The sequence below is a fragment of the Ailuropoda melanoleuca genome, chromosome 3 (genome assembly GCF_002007445.2).
Source record: "Ailuropoda melanoleuca isolate Jingjing chromosome 3, ASM200744v2, whole genome shotgun sequence".
NCBI classification, from domain to species: domain Eukaryota; kingdom Metazoa; phylum Chordata; class Mammalia; order Carnivora; family Ursidae; genus Ailuropoda; species Ailuropoda melanoleuca.
The window spans coordinates 4,834,752-4,843,143 of NC_048220.1; positions in this window are offsets into that span (position 1 = coordinate 4,834,752).

Genomic DNA, 8,392 nt, shown 5'->3' on the forward strand with positions numbered 1-8,392 from the left:
GGAATTCTGATGCCTGAGGACTTCATTTTTAATTCCACATGGAGGAGTTTTGAAATGGAACATCAGTGTCCACATCACTTGAAGTAAGTAAATACTTCAGCCTGTGAGAATTAAGGTTACAAAGCCGTTTATATTTGTGTTACTCTGTAGTGGAGCAAAAGGCCCCTCTTCTGAAGTTGACTAGGAATTTAAGAAAGCTGAAGTTCTACCGCAGAATCGTGGCATAAATTAATCTCAGGCTTCCAATGCCGTCCACATACAGTAACTGCCCTCATAACAGTTTCAAGTGTAGAATTAAGCAATCCAACGCTTCCGTACAGCAGCTGGTGCTCAGGTGCTCAGCACAGCCCGTGGCCTCCTTAGTCCCCATCACCTATTTCCCACCTAATTCCCCTGCCCCCCCCTCCGGTAACCAGCCGAGTGTTTTCTGTCCTCAAGAGTCTTTCTTGGTTTGCCTCTCTTCTTGCTATGCTCATTTGTTTAGTTAAATTCCTCATATGGATGAAACCAAATGATACTTGTCTTTCTCTGAATTCTTCTTGCTTAGCAGGATGCTCTCCAAGTCGTTGGAAATGGCAGGATTTCGTTGTTTTTGATGGCTGAGTAATACTCCGTTGTAGCCATATACCGCATCTGCCTTATCCATTCATCAGTGGACATTTGGACTCCTTTCCATGGCTTGGCTATTGTTGGTAGTGTTGTTATAAACATTGGGGTGCATGTATCCCGTCGAGTCAGTTTTTGGTATCCTTTGGGTAAATACCTAGCAGTGTGATTGCTGAGTCATAAGGTAGCTCTTATTTTTAATTTTTTGAGGAACCTCCGTACTGTTTTCCAGAGTGTCTGCACCAGTTTGAATTCCCACCCCACCCCCCGCCCCAAGAGTGTAAGAGGGTTCCCCTTTCTCCTCATCCTCACCAACACCTGTCGTTCCCTGTAATTTTAGCCATTGTGACAGGTGTGAGTGGTGTCTCTTCGTGGTTCCGATCCGTATTTTCTGATGAGTGACATTGAGTGTCTCGTCTTGTGTGTCTGTTAGCCATCTGGTTATGTAACAAGGTTTTTTAAAGGAGCCTTTGATGTAAGAAGGTTCTCCCTGACCCTAGCAATGTTGCTATGATTAAGGTGTCTGCCACGCTCTACCTTCCTTCCGTCCACTTCCATGCTGCCAGTGCTGCTGTAATACCCGAGCCTCTGGTCTATCCCTTACAAGTGCTTCATGTTCTCCATCAGGAATTCACTCCCTCAGAGCAGCTGAACTTAGGATATAGGAGAAAGAAAATACCCATGCTATTTCTAAGACTTAATGCTTGCCAACCCCCTTTCTCTTCTCAGAAGTACTTAACATTCTTCACAGAGAGTGTTGGCTAAGTCCTAGGCATTACTCCTGGAATTTTGGAAATTAAAGTGAAATTTCAATAAATTCAGATGGAAGAAATGTTTTAGTATTAGGGTGGTACCCCGGGATCATTGTGTGAGTGTTTACTGCCAGCCTTCCGTTTTGCGAGCTCTTGGCTTCCTATGACTTTATCCTTGTGCTTCTGAACTCATTTTCTGAAAGTGCCAGATTTTTACCTGATCGTGCCCAGAGAATCAGCACTCAGGAAAGGTTTAAAATGGCCAATGAATAGGGGCGTCTGGATGGCACAGCGGTTAAGCGTCTGCCTTCGGCTCAGGGCGTGATCCCGGCGTTATGGGATCGAGCCCCACATCAGGCTCCTCCTCAATGAGCCTGCTTCTTCCTCTCCCATTCCCCCTGCTTGTTCCCTCTCTCGCTGGCTGTCTCTATCTCTGTCGAATAAATAAAATAAAATCTTTTAAAAAAAAAATTAAAAAATAAAATGGCCAATGAATAAATATGGGTCATTTGTAATCGGGTATTTTTCTTAATTTGATGCTTCATAGTTTACTGTTTTTAAAAAATATTAAAGTCCCTTGTTTTTAAAAAAAAAATTTTAAGGTATAATTGACAGTTTTAGGTGTACGACAATTCAGTATTAGTATATACTGTAAAATCACAATAAGTCTAGTTAACATCCATCACCACACATAAAATCTTTTTCTTGCAATGAGACCTTTTAATACAGTAGTATTAGCCACAGCCCTCATGCCGTACACCACGTTCCCATGACATACCTACAGGTTGTACCTTTTGGCCCCTGTCACCCCCTGTCACCCCTTTTCCCCACCCCCTGGCACCTGCAGCCACCATCAATGTAGGAATTTGGTTTTTTGGGTTTTTTTTGTGGCGGTTTCTGTTTGAGTCTGCATGTGAGATTTTCTTGATCTGGCTTATTAGCATAATGCCTCAAGTTCCAACCATGTTGTTGGCAATGGCAAGATTGCATTCTTTTCTAAACGCTGGACAGAGTGCGCACACGTGTATCTTTTCTGTGTCCACTCACCCATCCATGACACCTGTGTACATGTCTCGGCTATCGTAAATAATGCTGCAGTGAGCATGGAGGTGCGTACATCTGTTCAGTTGGTGTTTTTTTTTCCTTGGATAATTAACTCAAAGGTGGAATCACTGGGTCATAGGGTAGCTCTATTTTAATTTTTCGAGGAACCTCCATACTGTTTCCCACAGTGGCTGCACTAACTTACATTCCCACCATCAGTGTCCAAGTATTCCCTTTTCTCCACTTCCTCGGCCAACACTTCTTTCTTTGATACTAGCGTTCTAGCAGATGTGAAGTGATACTGTGGTTTTGATTCGCATTTGCCTGACGATGAGTGAGGCTGGGCATCTTTTCATACGTCTGTTGGCCATCTGGATGTCTTCTTGGTAAAAATGTCTTTTCAGGTCCTGTGCCCATTTTTTAATCACGTTGGTTCCTTTGAGTTGTAGGAGTTTTTCCACATGCTGGACATTAACCCCTCATCCAGTATACGATTTGCGGATACTTTCTCCCATTCACTAGGTTGCCTTTACATTTTGTTGATGATTTCCTTTGCTGTGCAGAGGCTGTTTTCGTTTGATGAGGTCCTACTTGTTTGTTATTGGTTTTGTTGCCTTTGCTTTTGGTGTCAGATCCAAAAAAATCATCACCAAGACGGATAATCAAGGACCGCCTGTGTTTACTTCTAGGAAATTTATGGGTTCAGTTCTTACATTTCAGTCTAGTCCATTTTGAAAGCTTGGCTTTCATGAGGCATTTTTTAAAGTGCAGCTAACGAGGTGATTTGCGGTGTTTTCAGATCCTGCTTATTTCTCGGGTGTTCTCATTCATCTGCACATTCATCAGAATGTTCAGAGCAGATTAAAATTGACGCCCGCTATTACTCAACTGGCAGCAAATTACCCTGTGAAATTTTACAATTTGTAAAATTGAAAAACATTCCTCTGAGTAATCTTGAAGAGCTAGATGCTATGGAAACTGGAAATGATTTGGCCAAGTCTCTCAGTCGTGGCCGAGTTGTGACTTAAACTCAGGTTTCCTAGATTCCTGCTTTCTTTTTTGGACTGACTTTGTGGAGTCCAAAACTCCATCAGTTTGAGTCTTGTTCATAGCTCTACTGTGAAATGAGTTGGGATGAAATGGAAAGTAATGGTTAATAGAAAGTTTTAATACTTGGATTCCATCTGCACATTTTTCTTTACTACAGTTGATATGTAGCTTCAGCTGTCAAAATGGTTAAAATGGGGGCGCCTGGGTGGCATAGCGGTGAAGCGTCTGCCTTCGGCTCAGGGCGTGATCCCAGCGTTATGGGATCGTTATGGGATCGAGCCCCACATCAGGCTCTTCCGCTATGAGCCTGCTTCTTCCTCTCCCACTCCCCCTGCTTGTGTTCCCTCTCTCGCTGGCTGTCTCTATCTCTGTCAAATAAATAAATAAAATTAAAAAAAAAAAGGTTAAAATGGTAAGGTCATTTGAATTTAAAATTATGTTTTCAGTAGGTAGGCACAAAGCTTATCTTGACATGAGGAAATGTATAAATGAAAGCAAACTTTGTCAGTGAAGTTTTTACATCCTTCCCAATTTGAAGTTTGTGATTCCCACAAAACTTGGTGCAGATAAAATATTTTAAGTGGAAATTATCCAGTACTTCTTAACAAGGTACATTTTCAAATATTATAGTTGGAAGGATTCATTTCAAATAACAGTACCAAAAGCGGTGTCAGTAATTGTTGGCTTAGATTGAATGTTCACAAATAGGTCAAAACAGTTTAAATTCTTTTTTTTTTTTTTAAGATTTTATTTATTTGACAGAGACAGCCAGCGAGAGAGGGAACACAAGCAGGGGGAGTGGGAGAGGGAAGAAGCAGGCTCCCAGCGGAAGAGCCTGATGTGGGGCTCGATCCCAGAACGCCGGGATCACGCCCTGAGCCGAAGGCAGACGCTTAACGGCTGAGCCACCCAGGCGCCCCAAAACAGTTTAAATTCTTAAAAGAGTTGATCATTTTACCATTTTTAAGAGGTTGCCATCTCCAGGTAAATCCTTAAGCTAAAGTTTTGTCTGGTTAATTGGTTTTGTTTCAGTTTTTTAGATAAATAGAATGTAAAGTCAAAGATAGGTTTTACAATTTGGTCAATCCAGACTTTTGAGATATAGGCAATGCGAATACATTTAATTTGAGTCATGTGGGGGAAGTTCTATATTGGTAATTACTTTTTAAAAATATAAGGCAACAGTAGAATGATGAACCTCTAAGTACTTACAGCCCAGCTTCAAAATTTAAAAACACTGTAAATTTTGTTTCATCTCTTCCTCAGCCTGTTTTCCTATTGTATTTATATATAAATGCCAGATACCGTATCATTTCACCCGTAATATTTCTGTGTACCTTTTAACAGATGAGTTTTTAAAAATACCCTGCCATTATCATACCTAACAAAATAATTCCTTATCTGATATTGAGTCTATTTTTAAAATTTGTCTTAAGAAAATGTCTTTTTATATTGGTTGCTTTGAATCGGGACCCAGTCAGCGTCCACGCATTGCTAATATGTCTTAGGTCTCTTAGAGTCATGATGTGTACCTTTTGCCACCCCCACCCCCGCCCCCCGTTCTGTTTCTTTGCTAATGAAACTGGCTCACTTGTCTTTAAAGAATTTCCCATATTCAGTATTTCACCAGAGTGGTGTCCATTTCTCTAATCCCCATGATCCTGTAAACTGATAGTTGATGAAGGGAATTTTTAAATTTTAAATTCATTTTTTATTTATATGAGAGAGCACGCACATGAGCAGCGGGGAGGGGCAGAAGGAGAGGGAGAGTCTCCCCGCTGAGCAGGGAGCCAGATGCGGTGCTCGATCCCATGACCCTGGCATCATGACCTGAGCCGAAGGCAGATTTTTAACTGCCTGAGTCACCCAGGCGACCCGAAGGGAATTTTTAAAAATAGAATTCCTCCTAGTAAACACAGAAGGGATGTTAGAAAGGCAATGTGTAGCAGCTGTTAATGAATTAAAGATCCAGGCAGCAATCAGTGGAGGTTAAAACCATTGGGTGAAAAATTGATGGAGAACTTTGTAACGGAAGGATCAGGTTGATAGCATGTGAACTCAGGGTTCAATCTGAGCTCAATGACAACCAGAGGACTTGCTGATGAACTTCTGGGTGATGCAATAGGACATACACAGCACTTGGTGTCATTGCCTTCAAACAAAAACCCAGCTCTAATCAAGCCTCCAGGTTGAAATGCCATTAAGGTAAAGAAGCTTCTAGCCCTTTGTGTCTTGCATTTCTCATCTATCAGCTAATTCCTTGGGGTAAGAGTTCAGTGAATTGAAAGAGCTCAGACTTCTTACCAGCATGGTTCTAAGGTCAGTCCCCGGTCTCTGTGTTTGGGGAGCAAACGATTTAAAGTGACTTGACTTTGTTACTTGGAATTTCTTAGGGGTAATATCTATGCTACAGGGTGATTAAAAGCATCTAGCAGATTACCTGGCATTTAGTGGTCCCACTAATAAAAAGCAATTACTCTGTTTTCTATAACTGTTTCAACGCAGATGACTTCCTGTGTGTGTTTTTTTTTTAATTTTTCTAACTATTAATTGTTTCTCTTTATGGCACCAGAAATTACTAAACTATCAAGAATTCTATTTTGGGGGGTGCCTGGGTGGTTCAGTCAGTGAAACCTCTGACTTGATTTCAGCTCAGGTCATGATCTCAGGGTTGTGAGATTGAGCCCCGAGCTGGACTCCGCTCTCTGTGGGGAGTCTGCTTGGATTCTCTCCCTAGCCCTCTGCCCCTCCACACTGCCCCCCCACTCGCTCGCTCTCAAATTAATCTTTTTAAAAAAGAATTCTATTTTTGACTCCCTAAAGTTGTAGTTTTTATTGCGACATTTCACTGAAACATCATGGGGAATAGGATTTTCAAAGAAATTTGTTTCTTATTTGTTTTTACCAATCAAGAATGTCTAGTATTCAGATACATTTTCTTACATTCACTCCTTTCCTGGTTTTAGTTGGTTTAAATGTCACAATTTCTGGGGGAAAATCATAGATCCTTACAAGACAGATTTAATTATGAAGACTTGAAACCACCTGAAAATATCCTTTGAGATAAGCACCCCATAGACTTAGTTCTTTCAGGTACTATTAAAGGTAGTTACGTGTAATGAGATGAACTAAAGATTAATTGTAGGGGTGCCTGGGTGACTCAGTCGTTTAGCATCTGCCTTCCGCTCAGGGTGTGATCCCAGGGTCCTGGGATCGAGCCCCGCATCCAGCTCCCTGCTCAGCGGGAAGCCTGCTTCTCCCTCTCCCACTCCCCTTGCTTGTGTTCTCTCTCTCGCTTTGTTTCTCTCTGTCAAATAAATAAAATCTTTAAAAAAAAAGATTAATTGTAGATTTGGGGGTGTTCCCATGCCCCTCTCCCCACCCCATGATTTAAAATGTCTCCCATTAGAAGTATAAATGAAATTTATGTTGTTTTTTTTTTTTTTACTTAAAAAATCCAGTGCTGCTGTATTTACTCTTAACTAAAGACAACATGGGCAGGTACAATTTTGAATGAATGACAAGAATAGGCCCATGTCATTGGTAGAGGAATTTAATTTTAAAAGATCTTACTATTTTATATTTTTAAAATTGCTTCAGAAACATTGACCTTATTTTGTGTGTCTCACAACTGCACATATGAGAATAATCCCGTCGGTGTGGTAACGCTTGCCTGCAGCGTCAGACTGGATCCACACCCTGGGATTACCCTACATAGGTGTGCAGGGTACATACCCTCTGCGGTCTCATCTGTGAGCTGGGATACAATACCTAACTTCCCAAGGGCGATCCTGAGGTTATTAAATGAAATAATTTACAAAACGTGCTAGTGAATAGTAGCTTTTATTTTCATAATTTCTTAATTTATTCCCTATATTGCTTTTTTTAAGATTTTATTTATTCGAGAGAGAGATTGTGCGCGTGAGCAGGGGGAGGGGCAGAAGGAGAGAGAAGCTCAAGCGGACTCCACGCCCGGTGCAGGGTCCGATTTGGGACTCAATCTCACCACCCAGAGATCATGTCACCTGAGCCAAACTCAAGAGTCAGCGGTTTAGCAGACTGAGCCATTCAGGCGCCCCCTGTTGGTGGCTTATTACCTACAATTCTCCGTGTGTGCGTGTGTGTGTGTGTGTGTGTGTGCGCGCGCGCGCGCGCACGCAGGGGGTGTGTTTTGCGGTTGCCTTAGAGATTGTAGTCTGCATCCTTACTACAATTTGCCTTTAAGTAACATTATGCCAGTTCACATATATAGCAAAGGGATCATATTTATAAGTATATTAAGTTATAGTTCTTTTTTTTAAGTAGGGGCGTGGAGCCCAACGCAGGGCTCCATTGCCCTGCTTGAACTCACGACTGAGAGCAAAAGGATCTTCTAACAGTAAATTACCTAAATTTCTCCATTCCTGATCTTTGTACTCTTGTCATCACACATTTTACTTAGCCATATGCTACAACCCCACAATACATTGTGTTTTTGCTTTAAAACCTCAATTATCTTTTAAAGAGATATGAATAAAAATTCTTATATTTACCCACAGAGTCATCATTTCCAGCGGTTTTCAATCCCTTATGTAAACCCATATTTCCATCTGGTATGGCTTTCCTTCTGCCTGAATTACTTTAACATTTGTTTTTATTGTGGGTCAACTGGTAATACAACCTTTTAGCTTTTGTATTGATGTATTCGTTTAGACTTTGGTTTTTGAAAGATACTTGCACTGGGTGTAGAATTCTGGGTTTTTTCCCCCACTACTGAGGCAAAATCTTTTACTCTATCCCATGCCCTGTGAATCATCAGTTTTTCCTTCCTTGTCCTTCTATGTGGTTCTTCCTTGGCCTCACGTAGTTTCCTCGCCAATGTGATGATGGTCTCTCTCTCTCCACTCCTCTACCCTGCAAATTCTAACCGCCTTGCCCTGCTTGGACTTGTGTCTCTTCAC